This window comes from Oryx dammah, unplaced genomic scaffold (assembly GCF_014754425.2).
Source record: "Oryx dammah isolate SB20612 unplaced genomic scaffold, SCBI_Odam_1.1 HiC_scaffold_23, whole genome shotgun sequence".
In the NCBI taxonomy this organism is placed as follows: Eukaryota; Metazoa; Chordata; class Mammalia; order Artiodactyla; family Bovidae; genus Oryx; species Oryx dammah.
The window spans coordinates 126,831,023-126,846,974 of NW_024070207.1; positions in this window are offsets into that span (position 1 = coordinate 126,831,023).

The window sequence follows — 15,952 nt, forward strand, 5'->3', positions numbered from 1 at the left end:
TTGTGACAGTTTGTGTTGTACAGCAAAGAGATACAGGTATACAAGCATACATATATATCTATTCTTTTTCAGATTCTTTTCTACTACTGGTTATTGCAAAATATGGAAGATAGTTCCCTGTGCTATATAGTAGTAGGTACTTGTGCTTACTCGCTCAGTCGTGTCCGACTCTTTGTGACCCCACGGACTGTAGCCCGCCAGCCTCCTCTGTCCATGGGATTCTCTAAGCAAGAATACTGGAGTGGGTTGCCATGCCCTCCTCCAGGGGATCTGTCCGACCCAGGGATCGAACCTAGTTCTCCCGCATTTAGTTATCTCTCGTAAATATACGAGCGTGTGTAAGTGAATCCCACACTCCCGACTTCTCCCACCCTCACATTTCTCCTTTGCCAACTGCAAGTTGTTTTCTATGTCTGTGAGTCTGCTTAGGCTTTGTACGAAAGCTCACTTATTTTTTAGGTTCCACATATATGATAGCATATAGTATTTGTCTTCGATATTTACTTCAACTAGTATGATCGTTTCTGAAGGCCACTCATGTTGCTGCAAATGGCATTATCTCATTTTTTTTTAATTTTTTGGCTGAATAATGTTCCACTGTTACGTATGCATCACATCTTGTATATCCATTCCTCTGGTGGTGGGCTCTTAGGTAGCTTCCCGGTCTTGGTTATTATGAATAGTGCTGCTATGAACACTGAGATGGTTGGATCTTTTCCAGTGAGTTTTCTCTGGATATATACCCAAGAATGGGATTGCTGGGTGAGGAGGTAACTCTATTTTTAGTTTTTAAAGGAACCTCCACACTATCCTTAGTAGTGGCTGTTCCAGTTGACATTTCCATCTACAGTATAAGAGGGTTCCCTTTCGGCACACCTTCTCACGCATTTATTGTTTGTAGACTTTTTGAGGACGGCTATTCTCACTGCTGTGAAGTGATATCTCACTATAGTTTTGATTTGCATTTCTCTGATAATTAATGATGTTGAACATCGTTTCATCGCCTGTTGACCATCTGTATGTCCTCTTTGGAGAAAGCTTTTTATTAGGGCTTCTGCCCATTTTTTAACATTGGGTTCTTTATTCTTTTGATGTTGAGCTGTAGGAACTATTTATATGTGCTGGAAATCAAGCCCTAGTTGGTCATATCACTTGCAAATATGTTCTCCCAGTCCATAGGATGGTGTTTCATTTTGCTTATTATTTCCTTTGTTATGCAAAAGCCTATAAATTTGATTAGGTCTCATATGTTTATTTTTCACTGCAAAATTTTTAAAACAAGAAGGCAAATGGTGCCCAGCTGGGAATTCAATGCCTCCAAACTTAGTCTCTCATGAATTTCTCTGTGGTATTCCAAATTGATGGCATACATATCAGGAATGAGCACGGTTCTATAGCTGCTATTTGGTACCTTATTACACCAACGGGCACTTTTTATGCAAAGATGTAATTAATTAAGTGCTTCTGATGACTTATTATTAAAATTTTTCCAAATCGCTGCTGGATTCACTTGTACCTTATAATTATGATGAAGGGACATTAACTCTTATGGCCAAACATATATTTTTTTTTAACTCTGGAGGTATAAATACATTTCCAGTGACGTGCTTTGTAATCACTATAACAGTAACATTTCAGTTCAGTAGCCACCGTCATTTCGTTATCCCTAAACGAAACTTCCCTCAGTCACAAAGTTGTGTCTGACTCTTTGAGACCCCATCAACTGCAGCACGCCAGGTTTCCCTATCCTTCATTATTACCCAGAGCTTGCTCAAACTCATGGCCATCGAATCAGTGATGCCATCCAACCATCTCATCCTCTGTTGCCCCTTCTCCTCCTGCCCTCAATCTTTCCCAGCGTCAGGGTCTTTTCCAATGAGTCAGCTCTCTGCATCAGGTGGCCCAAGTATTGGAGTTTCAGCTTCAGCATTAGTCCTTCCAATGAATATTCAGGGTTGATCTCGTTTAGGATTGACTGGCTTGATCTCTTTGCTACTCAGGGGACTCTCAAGAGTCTTGCCCAGCACCACAGATCAAAAGCGTCAGTTCTTCGGCGCTCAGCCTTCTCTATGGTCCAGCTCACGTCTGTACTTTCAAGCAGCTTAAAATTCCATTAGAGAAATGAGACATAGCTGCATCTCTGAGGAGGGCTCACTGAATCTCCCCATCAGAGATAGGTCATGAAACTTGGATTTGCATTCTTTTAAAATGTATCACTATCAATAGACATAGAGGGATGCGTTGATGATTTCAGATGAGAAATACATATGCTACGACCCAGGAGCCAACTTCTGTCACCACCTTCATTAGTACACAAAGCATTACTGAAGCCCAATCACATAGACTGATTTACCTACTGGACTGAGAGAACAACCAGGACCACAGAGGGACAGAACAGACGTACATCCCAAAGACAGAAGAAATTGGAAGTATCCTGAGCAAGCAATACAGGAAGAGGCTACTAGGCAAAGTTCAGGGTCCTGCTCTGTGCAAGAATGGGGCAATTGATTTCCAAGTCCATAAGGAAAATTAGAAACAGCTAATTCAGAAGAGTCACCAAATAATTGCATCTAGTGCCTAAAAATTAGATTTCTATATGGATTCTAGATAGAGAAAACAATTCAAAATACAGTACCTCCATTCACAGGACTTCCCTGGAGGTCCAGTGGTTAAGACTCTGTGCTTCCAATGCAGGGAGCAGGGGTTCAAACCCTGGTCAGGGAATTAAGATCCCATATGCCTGGAAAATCCCATGGACAGAGGAGCCTGGTAGGCTGTGGTCCATGGGGTCAGGAAGAGTCGGACAGAACTGAGCAACTTCCTGTTCACTTTTCACTCTCATGCACTGGAGAAGGAAATGGCAACCCACTCCAGTGTTCTTGCCTGGAGAATCCCAGGGACGGGGGAGCCTGGTGGGCTGCCGTCTATGGGGTCGCACAGAGTCGGACACGACTGAAGCGACTCAGCAGCAGCAGTATGGGAGCAGCACTTGGGAGGCTAAAAAAAAATGAAAACAAATTTTAAAAAATAGTGCAGGATGGGAGTGAGAGGCTGAGGCAGGCCCACCAAGTTCACAGGCTCCTGCCTTGACAAGGTGTAACTCAGAGGCCTCCCGTAGAGGCAGAAGGGATGGGGCAACTGTGGAAATTTAAGTGGCATCTAGGACCTTATCATTCTGACAGCTCATTATCCCTGGGACCCAGAGAGGAGAATGTAACACATCAGCCAGCATCCTTTTATAAGCAAGCCCAAAGGACCCCACTGGAGCTTATGTACAAACAGACTTTTCCAGAGGTGACAATGCAGCTGTTAAGAGACAAAAGCTAGGCTTCAAGGCTGAGCAGCACAGACGGCCGTTTGTATTCCAACTGCTCGTCCAAAGCCACTTGCCTAAACGACAGTCGAGGGTTTGCATTCAGATCTTTTGAATGATAATCTCTGGCTCTGTTGCCTATTTCCACTGGGCCACTTCCAAATGCAGCTTCTGGCATGGTTGTCTACTGTGATAGAGAGATATCCACTTTTAAAGTCATTACCTTAATCATCTCTGCTACTTTGATTTAGTATGAGGGATGGCTGATTTCGTTTCCTTGCTTATTGTCAAGAACTTGGCTCAGGGTCAGATGAGTTTTATTTTTAAACTGAAAGTGTGGATCACAGACACAAAAGCTTAGAGCACAGAGGCTTGCAGCTTCATTTCGTATACATAGGTGTTAAATCAAATTTAACAACGTGACTCTGCCAGGGCTGAACCAACCACAACGCAGCATGTGCTTGACGGGACAGATCATGAGAAATGAATCTGCAGGACAGTTTCTCCATCAGAGCTTGAGGACACTGGACCATCAGCAGTCACCACGCCCACCCGTTAGGACGGAGACTAACACGTCATGCGCTCGATTCAGTGATGTGGCTTCTTATTATTCTTCAACCTGGATTAATGGTTGCATTTAGAAATGTTTCCAGATTTCCTAAAAATAGTTTCTCACAGGCCTAGCAATTAAATAATAGACACATTGGATTACCTCAAAATTAAACATTTGTGAGCATCTTAGGGCAGGATTAACAAGTGAAACACAACCTATGAAATGGGAGAAAAGAAGGACAGATCATACCCCTGATAAGGGGTTAAAATCCACTATACATAAAGAACTCCTACAACTCAACAATGAAAACACCCCAAATAACTCTTAAAATACACACAAGGGATTGAATACACATTTCTCCAATGATCAGCAGATTGGCAATAAGCATATGAAATGATTTTCAGCATCCCTAGTCATCAGGTGAATGCCAATTAAAATCACAATGACATACCACCTCACAACCATTAGGATAGCTACTATCAAGAAATAGAAAGCGTTGGCAAGAAGGTGGAGAAATCGGAAGTCTTACGTACTCTTGGCAGTATAGTGTAAAACTGTGGGTGCTATGAAGAACATAATGACAATTCCACACAAAAAAATAAAAGTAGCACCACCATATGATGTAAAAAGCCTCTTGATGAAAGTGAAAGAGGAGAGTGAACAAGTTGGCTTAAAGCTCAACATTCAGAAAACAAAGATCATGGCATCCGGTCCCACCACTTCATGGGAAATAGATGGGGAAACAGTGGAAACAGTGTCAATTTTTTTGGGCTCCAAAATCACTGCAGATGGTGATAGCAGCCATGAAATTAAAAGACGCTTACTCCTTGGAAGAAAAGTTATGACCAACCTAGAGAGCATATTCAAAAGCAGAGACATTACTTTGCCAACAAAGGCCCATCTAGTCAAGGCTATGGTTTTTCCAGTGGTCATGTATGGATGTGAGAGTTGGACTGTGAAGAAAGCTGAGCGCCGAAGAATTGATGCTTTTGAACTGTGGTGTTGGAGAAGACTCTTGAGAGTCCCTTGGACTGCAAGGAGATCCAACCAGTCCATTCTAAAGGAGCTCAGTCCTGGGTGGTCTTTGGAAGGACAGATGCTGAAGCTGAAACTCCAGTACTTTGGCCACCTCATGCGAAGAGTTGACTCATTGAAAAAGACCCTGCTGCTGGGAGGGATTGGGGGTAGGAGGAAAAGGGGACGACAGAGGATGAGATGGCTGGATGGCATCACTGACTCGATGGACGTGAGTCTGAGTGAACTCCGGGAGTTGGTGATGGACAGGGAGGCCTGGCGTGCTGCGATTCATGGGGTCGAAAAGAGTCGGACACGACTGAGCGACTGAACTGAGCTGAACTGAACCATATGGTCAAGCCATTCCACTGGAGGGTAGGCACCAAAAGGAAGGGGAGCAGGGTCTTAGCAGCTATTTGCATACACATGTTCACAGTCACAGTTTCCACAACAGTAAGAGGTGGAAGCGATCCAAGTGTCTATCAACAGATGCAAGCATCAACACAATGTGGTCCTCGCACATTGTGGAATATCAGCAGCATTGAAAAGAAGGAAACTTCTGACATGTGTTAAATATGCCTGAACCTGGAGGACAGTTTAAAAATGCTGTGTAATTCCACTTATATGAGCTATTTAGAGCAGTCAAACTCAGAGAAACACAAAGTAGAGTGGTGGTTGCCAGGAGCTGGGGCTTCCCAAGAATCTGCCTGCCAATGCAGGAGACCCGGGTTCGATCCCTGGGTCGGGAAGATGCCCTGGAGCAGGGAATGGCAACCCACTCCAGTATTCTTGCCTGGGAAATCCCATAGTCAGAGGAGCCTGGAGGGCTGCAACGCATGGGGTCGCAACAGCCGGGGTGGGCGGGGGTAGGGTGTGTGGACAGTTTTCACTTAGAATTTCATTTCTGCAAAATGAAAAACCTTCTGGGGATTGGTTGCACAGCCACGTGGATATACTTGAGACTATTGAACTACCAATTTAAAATAGCTAAGATGGCAAATTTAATATATTTCATTGCAATATTTAAAACGTTAAGTTTAAAAATATTTTCTTAACATCAAGAGGTTTTAACTTTTGTTTACAGCCAATCAAAACCTTTTCAATCACAAGTTTTGTATGTCTACCTAAAAATGTAAATAGGATTAATTACATCGTCAAACAGAATAAATGGATTTTTCAAGTAGCCACTTTTTTTTTTTAGGAAATGTTTCCAAACCAGAGGGAAATGTCTGACGTGGGTGAAGCCCCCTTTACCACTCTTGCTTTTGAACACCAACGTAGTCACTGGTAGCTCAACGGTAACAAATCCCCTGCCAGTTCAGGAGACACAAGTTTGATCCCTGGGTCGGGAAGATCTCCTGGAGAAGGGCATGGCAGCCCACTCCAGTGTTCTTGCGTGGAGCATCCCATGGACAGAGGAGCCTGGCGGGCTACAGTCCAGGGGGGTTACAAGGAATCAGACACAATGGAGCATACACCCGCCTTCTGATTGTAAACTGTGGTGATCAGCCAACAGGCCTTCCACTGAAACCAGCATGAAACTTGTGTTTTGCAAGCTGTTTCAACCGATGACAGAAATGGGTGGAGAGAGACTGCCTTGGTGGTCCAGTGGCTAAGACTCCGTCCTCCCAAGGCAGGGTACTCAGGTTCCATCCCTGGTCGGCGAACTAGATCCCACATCCTGCAACTTAATAAAAAGATCCTACATGAAACAGCAAAGATTGAAGATCCCACATGCCAAAACTTAAGACCCAGCACAGCCAAAGAAATACTTATTAGAAAAAAAAAAAAGGAGCAGTGAAGAAATGGATGGGAAGAGATGTTGAAGGACGGGGTATCTATCTGAGGTTAGGATGCAAAGCCCACTCTCTGAAAGCTGACATTTATAAAGAGATTTCGTAAGACAGCAGACTATTTCATGTTCTCAGCAAATCAGGCATGCTATTCAGCTAAAAACAAAGATGGCCAGTTCATGGCCCCCAAGCAGACACAAGGTGACTTCAGGAAATAATGAAAAAAATTCTAGGTGGTTATGTCATGGGGTAGAAATGTCACAGTACAATATACAAACCCAATCCTACCTAAGCCAGTTCACCTTTTCTAGGAGGGGGGCTCAGGAAGAGCCACTGAACAGGAGTTCATGTTGCACAGTCTTCAAGGAGAAAAGATCGGCTACTGTTCAAGAACTGCCTTTTTACAAATGCTTGGAGATTTTTTGGGGGACAGGGGGACAGGGATGGTGGCAGAGGAGGAGGCGGGAAACCTTTTAAAGATGGCATGGATTCTTATGCTGGTTAAATTTTGAGTCCACACAGCTAGATTGTGGTGCCTAGCAGTTTGGTCCAATATTAATCTGGATGCTGCTAAGAAGGTACTTTATATTGATAGATGTGTGAACGTCTACAATCTACCGACTTTAAGCAAATGAGAATATCCTCTTTAATAAGATGGTAAAGAATCCAGCTATCAGTACAGCAGACGAAAAAGCCGTGGGTTTAATCCCTGGGTGGGGAAGATTCCTTGGAGCAGAAAATGGCAACGCACTCCAGTATTCTTACCTGGAGGATCCCCTGGACAGAGGAGCCTGGTGGGCTACAGTCCACGGGGTCACAGACAGTCAGACACGACTGACTAAACACAAGTGTGACCCTTACCCAGTTGGTTGAGGGCTACAGCAGTTTCACACACTGCAGGTTACCTGGAGAGGAAAGAATTCTGCCTCAAGATTGTAACAGAGAAATCCAGCCTGCCCTGGATTTCAGACTCAAGACCACAAGGTCAGTCCCTGGAGTTTTCCAGCCTGAGTGCCTCCCCTGAAGATACAATTCAGACTCCAGGAGTCTCAAGATGGCAACACCCATTCGTGCCTGAGTTTCCAACCCATCTTCCTCTACGCTATGGAATCTGGACCTGCCAGACCCTGCAACTACATGAACCAATTCCTTCAAATAAATTTCTTTCTCATATATATTTATAGAAAAAAAAAAAGAGGAAGTGTTAGCCATTAGGTGTGTCTGACTCTTTGCGACCCCATGGACTGTAGCTCGCCAGGGTCCTCTGTCCATGGGATTCTCCAGGCAAGAATACTGGAGTGGGTTGTCATGCCCTCCTCCAGGGGACCTTCCCAACAAAGAGATGAAACTCGGTTCTCCTGCATTGCAGATGGGTTCTTTACTGTGTGAACCACCAGACAAGCCACTTATATATTTATATGTGTGTATATATGTGTATATATAGAGTATCTATACAGTGTGTATATATATATATATAAAATGTATATATATAGTATAAATATATAAAGTAATGCATACGTGTATGTCTATCTATTTCTTAATCTATCCACCTATTATCTCCGATTGTTTAAAGGAACCCTCACCGTTATAACTTGAAGAGGGCATGGCAACCCGCTCCAGTATTCTTGCCTGGAGAATCCCATAGACAGAGGAGCCTGGCAGACTGTAGTCCATGGGGTCGCAAAGACTTGGACACGACTGAACCAGCATGTGTTGACACAGCTCTTTGCCAAATCAAGAAGGCAAGGCTCAAGCAGATGGGGAGGGAGGTGGGAGACGGGGTTCAGGATGGGGAACACATGTACACCCAAGGCTGATTCATGTCAATGAATGGCAAAAGCATGACAATATTTTAAAGTCATTAGCCTCCAATTAAAATAAATAAATTAATTAAAAAATAAAAACAGTATATAAAAAAAAGAACAAACTTCAGCTGCAGAGAGAACACCTACATCTCCTTGAGTCATATCCCCTCTCCAGGAGAGAGGTGAAGGTGTTTTTGTTCCTCATAGCCACTCCAACTTTGCGAGGACTGTGCCAAGACTCGCTTTTCCACCCACGTTGCTTGAAAGCCGTAGATTCGGCAGAACTGGAACGTTCCCAGTACTGCTCTTCCCATCATCGCCATGAATATTAAATATTGAGGGCACCTTCTGCCTGATTATCCATGCCACATGCTGCCATTAATCCATTCTGGAGACTTGCTACACTCTGGCCGCTCCTGGTTTTACCCCACCCAGAAGAGTCAGCATCCATTGGCGGACTCCCTTCCAGACCTCACACATCTTTTCCGAAGCAAGACTCATAAATAAACATGAGCAGTCGCCAAAATGCAATCAGACATCAGGGCAGTGCCACAGCATAATAGGTTTATCGTGGAGGGTACCAGACCATACTTGCAGGACGCCTTCAGTAAACCTAATAAAACACGAAGTAATTGGAAGGGGGGATTAATTAATTTCCCTCATCTACCCTTCCACCCGAGACAGATGAAACAGCCTTCCTTAAAACAATGCTATGGCTGTTCCTACTTAGGAAAATTGCTTTCCATTCCCTGAGTGCATAATACTACTCAAAAACATTGCCTATAAAAGAGCTGCCACACTCTACTTGGAGGTTTAAAAACAGAATCTATAACTCGGAGCATAACCTTTCGGTTTCAACTCCTCAACCAACGATGTTTCTATTAACAGAGGTGGTGAGTTTCAAGGTTGTTCACAGAGAGCATTCTTTGTTACTTTGTAACTGCCTGAATTCTCTCTTATTTTCATGGGAATCCTCATGCCTAGACCCTGGAAATTCCTCACTGGGCTTCAAGAGTCCTACTGTGTGCTTTGCGGTACTTTTTAAAGGTTTTGATTTGTTTTTAATTGAAGGATGATTCTTGTGTTGGTTTCTGCCATACATGCCCATGAATCAGCCACAGGGATACACCTGTCCTCTCTGTCTTGAACTTCCCTCCCACCTCCCACCCCTCCAGGTTTTCACAGATCGCTGGGATGCATTCCCTCAGTCATAGAGCCAATTCCCACTGGCTCTCTATTTCACATGGGGGAATCTATACGGTTCCACACTGTGCATCTCTCTGTTCATCCAACCCTCTGCTCCCCCCACGTCGAGGGTCCACGGGTCGCTTCTCTACGTCTGCGTCTTCAATCAGTTCAGTCTAGTCGCTCACTCGTGTGCGAGTCTTCGCAACCCCATGGACAGCAGCACGCCAGGCCTCCCTGTCCACCACCAACTCCCAGAGTTTACTCAAACTCATGTCCATTGAGTTGGTATCTTCAATGCTGCACTGCAGATAGGCTCATCCATACCACTTTTCTAGATTCCATTTCTGTGTGTTTACACATGGTATTTGCTTTTCCCTCTCTGACTGACTTCGCTCTGTATAAACAGCCTCTAGGTTCATCGACATCATTAGCACTGACTCACACGTGCTCTCTTCTACGGCTGAGGAATATTCCACTGCACACACGTGCTGCCTTTGTTGTACATTTTGGTACATCGATTATGAACATGGGCACCAGGAAGGATCAAGATGAGACAGGCACGCAGCTCTTGACACGAGTGTTACTTACTCAGTACTGTCAGACTCTTTGCAACCCCACGGATTGTAGCCCACCAGGCTCCTCTGTCCATGGGATGCTCCAGATAAGGCTACTGCAATAACCTGCCATTTCTTTCTCCAGGGAATCTTCTCTGCTCAGGGATTAAACCCACATCTCTTGGATTGCAGGCAGATTTTTTTTTTTTTTACCATCTAAGCCACCAGGGAAGGTCATCTCTCTACACACCTTGTGGGCAAACACACTTCAGATCATTCAGAGTGGGTCCTGGCCCAAGGAAGATGAAACAGTTTGTACAAACAGCTCACTTCTGAGAAGCAGCGAGGCAAGCTTTGTGAAAGAATGGGTCCTGGCTCACTATAAATATTTTTGCATGGTGAGATTTGCACTGCTGTGTTACAGAGCTGTAAAGGGAAGCCATTGGCGTACCAAAATTTCTGTCAATACACAGTAATGTCAGCTTTTATGGAAATATTCCACTTTGCTTGAAGACAGTCATTTCCATGGCTGTCTCTATGTTTAGAGAAAATTATCCTTTAGAGGTAGGTTCAAATCACAGGGTATCCGTTAAACATACCTATTGGCATGTTCTATAGCAAATAACCTTAATAAACATATGATTTTGTTCTGCAAAGTCTTTTTTTTTTTAATGTAAGAAGGGAAAGGAAAGTGTTGGGTTGGCCAAAAAGTTCTTTTGGTTTTTTTCCAGTTGATGTTACAGAAAAAGCCAAAGGAATTTTTGGCCAACCCAATACAAAGTAGTATAATGTAAGAGCATCATTTATTATTTATTTATTATTTAACTGGAGGAAAATTTCTTTACAATGTTCTGCTGCTTTATGCCAAACATCAATGTAAATTGGTGATAATTATATACATATATATATATATACATATCATATTGCTGCTGCTGCTAAGTCACTTCAGTCGTGTCCGACTCTGTGCGACTCCAGAGACGGCCCCCCACCAGGCTCCGCCGTCCCTGGGACTCTCCAGGCAAGAACACTGGAGCGGGTTGCCATTTCCTTCTCCAATGCATGGAAGTGAAAAGTGAAAGTGAAGTCGCTCAGTCACGTCCGACCCTCAGCGACCCCACGGGCTGCAGCCTTCCACGCTTTATATGTATATCGAATCCACGTCTCTTATGCCTCCAGCATTGGCAGGCATGTACTCTGGGCATCCCACGTGCCACTAGTCATAAAGAACCCGCCTATCAAGGCAGGAAATATGAGCGATGTGGCTTTGATCCCTGGGTTGGGAAGATCCCCTGGAGGAGGGCATGGCAACCCACACCAGTATTCTTGCCTCAAGACTCCTATGACAGACCGTAGCGGGCTACGGTCTATGGGGTTGCAAGAGTCCCTGGACACACGACTTAGCAGAAGAACCAGCACTTCCATAGTCCAATATTTTCTTGATCATTTTCATTTCCTTACTGTCCTCGAGTTGAGAGAGAAGGTCTAAATGAGCATGAAGATCTAAATGACCCACTCACCCGTTTTTCCTGCAAAGACCACACATATGCACTCCTAGCTCTGGAGACCGCTTCTCAGGAACACCCTGCTTCCGTTGCACAGGCAAGTGGTGGGCAGCTATGGAAGGTCTCAGCTCACTATGAGAGCTACTCTTAGACACTTCAATTGGCTCAAGAGCAAAAATGTGCTTAAAATACAAAATGGCAATTAAACCACCACTTCTCCCTTTTAAGGGCTTCCCTGTGGCTGAGAGGTTAAAGCATCTGCCTTCAATGAGGGAGACCCAGGTTCGATCCCTGGGTCGGGAAGATCCCCTGGAGAAGGAAATGGCAACCCACCCCAGTATTCTTGCCTGGAGAATCCCATGGACGGAGAAGCCTGGTGGGCTACCGTCCACGGGATCGCAAAGAGTCAGACACGACTGAGCGACTTTACTTTCACTTTGTCCATTTTAACTGTGTTGCTACTAACACGTGGTGATAAGGCAAGTAAACAAGTTATGTTGTGTTTTTTATTTCTGTGAGCATATTAACAGTTGCTGTAGTATTGATAATCACATATATTTGTGACTGTTCAACACTGCATTTAATATATGGCATCATTACCATAATCATCCTCCTATTGTTGGGCCAGTTCAGAAGTAGCCTGTTTTCATTTCCAAGACTCTAGAAGTGGGTATTTTAAGGACCTATATCATAAAGACCTGAGGTCATTTTTTTTTTCAAACTTTAAACTTTCTCTCTCTTTTTTTTTCCCATTGGCCTAGAGCTGATTAACAATATTGTGATTTCAGGAGAACAGTCACACGTACACATGTACCCATTCTACCCCAAACTCCCCTCCCATCCAGGCTGCCACGTGACACTAAGCAGAGTTCCCTGTGCTGGACAGCAGGTCCTTGCTGGTTCTCCATGTTAAACACAGCAGTGTGTCCATGTCCATCCCAGACTCCCTGACTATCCCTTCCCCCATCCTTCCCCCTGGTGACCATAAGGTTATTACAGGGTAATGAGCAGAGTTCCCTGTGCTGTCCAGCAGGTCCTTGCTCGTTCTCCATGTAAAATCCAGCAGTGTGTCCATGTCCATCCCAAACTCCCTGACTATCCCTTCCCCCATCCTTCCCTCTGGTGACCATAAGGTTATTACAGAGGATTGAGCAGAGTTCCCTGTGCTGTCCAGCAGGTCCTTGCTGGTCCTCCATGTGAAATACAGCAGTGTGTCCATGTCCATCCCAAACTCCCTGACTATCCCTTCCCCCATCCTTCCCCCCTGGGAACCGTAAGGTTATTACAGGGTAATGAGCAGAATTCCCTGTGCTGGACAGCAGGTCCTTGCTGGCTCTCCATGTTAAACACAGCAGTGTGTCCATGAACCCCCTGTGGAAATGCACTCAGCCAACACTGAATCTAGTACACTTGGTTACTTGGTAGCAAAGCTTATGCACCTCCTGAGGTGGCAGGGAGTCACTGCTGAATAACATTGCTTCTAATTATCTAGAGATGTCATTTGCCCTTACTTCTGTTCATGATCCGCCTAAGTAACAGAGTTGTGTCTGCACTGAAAACAAGCTTTGCATCTTGTTATGTGTATCACACTCATTTTGCCATGAAACAGTGGTGTTTCCCTGGGAAATGTGAAACAGTGAGAATTTATCGCAAAGGATTAGAAGCTTTCTAATTATTTGCATTTACCTTGGGATAATTTATTTTTTCTTTAGCTGGAGTGCTTTAGCTTGCTTGTTGGCCAGGAAAGACAGAAAATGAATCATAACCCAAAGATTTAGAAGAACAACAAAGTTCTCTTCAAGCTCACAGCATTCTGAGTGGAGACTGTAGACACCTTGGCAAGATGAAACAGTGAGAATCCTTGATGGACCAGTTTTCTCCCCAATCTGTAACCGACTCATCTGGCTTTCATGAAAAAAAGCCAATTTTCTAGCTTTCCCTGACTTATGAGCGACAAACCACTTATGGCATGGATCAGATGTTTCTTTCTATCTCTCTAACAACAAAAAAATGTATCTTGAATTATTATTTGCTATCGTTGGTCATTTATTAAATAATAAACGTCTTGATCTGCCCAAGTAATGCTTCAGCAAACATTCTGAAATTCATTTTGGCCTTACGAGATTAAATTAGCGGCATGTATGGTACCTATCGCATGTCAAATAGTGTTAGTAGATCAGGATGGAGAATTTAATCATTACATTTAATAATAGGAAGATCACAGGCGATCCTGACAAGGCAGGTTTCGCTGACAGTGGCAGAAATTTTAGTAGAATGGATTAAGAGAGTAAACAGGCATTTCAAAATAAATCATAAGTGTCACCTCTATGCAGAACCCAAAATGATGCAAATGAACTTATCTATCAAACACAGACAACAAAGCAAAGAGAATGGATTTGTAGCTGCAAGGGGAAGTGGGGTGGGGGTAGTATGAATGGAAGTTTGGGTTTACCAGTAGCAAATTATTATATAGAGAACGGATAAGGAACAAGGCTTTTACTGTATAGCACAGGGAACTATATTCAATACCCTGTAACAGAGCATAATGGAAAAGAATACAAATGTCTGTGTGTGTATGTATATAACTGAATCACTTACTGAACAGCAGAAATTAACACAACATTGTAAATCAACTATATTTCAACAACATAAATTTTAAAAACTAAACACAGCATATAAATGCAGATGTTTTATATTTCAACTATAACTGACCCTTGAACAACTAGAGTTTGAACTGGATGGGTTTGCCTGTATGCCAATTTTTTCAATAAATACACTGGAAAATTTTTTGAGAGATTTGCGACTTGGAAAAAGTCTCAGATGAACCAGGTAGCCTAGAAATATTGAAAAAAGTAAGTTTCGGTACATCATGAATGCATGAAATATACGCAGTTAGACATGTCTGCGTGCTGTCACTTCAGTTGTTTCCAGCTCTTTCCGACACTGTAAAGACGGCAGCCCACCAGGCTCCCCCGTCCCTGGGATTCTCCAGGCAAGAATACTGGAGTGGGTTGCCATGCCCTCCTCCAGGGGATCTTCCCGACCCAGGGATCGAATCTTCGTCTCTTACATCTCCTGCAATACCAGGTGACTTCTTTTCCATTAGCGCCACCTGGGAAGCCCGCAGTCAGAAATATAACATATAAAATAAGAGTTAACCAACTTTATGCTGTCAGTAAGGCTTCTGGTCAATACGTGGCTATTCGCAATTACATTTTCATGGACTCAAAATTAAACACTGATTTCTGATTTTGCTAGGTGTCAGCATTCCTAATGTTGTTGAAAGATTAAGTGTATATGAATGCCACGTTTTCTAGTAAAGATAAAGAAATAATAATTGCTATGTAAAGCTAACTGGAACGTACTTTTAATCTTAGAGGAAAAATCATACGGCCAAAGGTATTTTTTCATGGGATACATTCCCCCTAAATCTCCAGGTAACAGAGAAGACAGAATCAACAGCAAAATATTTATCAGGAGGCAAGGAAATGCACGGAGAAGGCAATGGCACCCCACTCCAGTACTCTTGCCTGGCAAATCCCAAGGATGGAGGAGCCTGGTAGGCTACAATCTGTGGGGTCGCGAAGAGTCGGACACGACTGAATGACTTCACTTTCACTTTTCACTGTCACACATTGGAGAAGGAAATGGCAACCCACTCCAGTATTCTTGCCTGGAGAATCCCAGGGACGGGGGAGCCTGGTGGGCTGCCGTCTATGGGGTCGCACAGAGTCGGACATGGCTGAAGCGACTTAGCAGCACCAAGGAGATGCAAGTTCATTCTCACTACGACCCACATGAGGAAAGAACTGATAGATTATCTATTAGGATATTTCAGTGGGAGCGGCTTTGGCAGCCTAACAGAAGACTTTAGTTACAAAAAGTCTGATGTCCCCAGAAATGCCAATGAAGGCGAAAGAAGGGGGAAAAATTCAGCCAGATACCAAGGCAAAGGGCAGAAAGCTACAGCAGTAAATCAATCAGGAGGACCGCTCAGGAAGCCCGAGAGATGAAGTGAAGGGTCACCGGAGCAGGGACAGAACAAGAGGCTGGTCGTTCAAGAGCCGGTAGGGTATCAGTCTTGAAAACACTAGCTTTCTCTCCGTCTTCCTTCACTCAGGATTATCATTGACTGCCTTACTTGAGGTTACTTTTTTCTTCCCACCCCCCCGCCCCCGCAAGGGTCCATTTCACACGAGCAAAGCAAAGTGAGCAAAGGAAATGATAAAA